Source organism: Corvus brachyrhynchos, unplaced genomic scaffold (assembly GCF_000691975.1).
Source record: "Corvus brachyrhynchos isolate BGI_N302 unplaced genomic scaffold, ASM69197v1 scaffold318, whole genome shotgun sequence".
NCBI classification, from domain to species: Eukaryota; Metazoa; Chordata; class Aves; order Passeriformes; family Corvidae; genus Corvus; species Corvus brachyrhynchos.
In genome coordinates, this window is record NW_008239537.1 from 80,127 (window position 1) to 80,901 (window position 775).

Here is a 775-nt window from a genome sequence, read left to right on the forward strand (position 1 = left end):
CCGGGAATTTGCGCCCCCCGAGCTCTGGGGAAAGTTTGTGGCCGATGAAGGTTTGAACTCCCTGCCTTTCTCCCGATTTCCTGCTGCTCTTCCACCCTCAATCCGAAGGGGTTTGGGGCCGAATCCCGGCTCTGTTCCTCATCCCTGGGACAGCCAGGGATGTGCAGGGATTCGGGAGGATTTAATTCCTGCACGGAAAATCCCGGCTCTGTTCCGCATCCCTGGGACAGCCAGGGATGCGCAGGGATTCGGGAGGATTTAATTCCTGCACGGAAATTGCGAGAGCTGTGAGCCGGAGCCGCAGTTTTTGTGCTGCTCCAGCCTGGAAAAAGGGATCGGCGGGGCTGGGAGAGGAGGATGAGGGCTCAGGGATGTGGAGCGGCAGGAATTGGGAATTACGAGACCTCCCCAGATCATCGTGGAATGGTTTGGGGTGGGAAGGGACCTTAAGGATCGTCATTCTCACCCCTGGAATTGTCCCTGGACGGGGCTTGGAGCCACCCGGGAGAGCGGCAGGTGTGGGATAAACGGGGCTGGATGAGCTCGAAAGTCCCTCCCAAAAAACCCCGCGATTCCATGATCCCGTTCCAGGGCTCAGAAATCCCTGAGGGATGCACGGAAAAGCGGAATAAAAATCCAAATCCGATATTTCGCGTGTAGCAGTGATCTCTCATCCCGGAGCCCCTCCCAGGACGGATTCGGGCTCCCCCCATCCCAGGGGAGCGGAGATTTCCCGGGAAATGCTTTCACAATCCCACCTGGCGGCTGCAAAAGG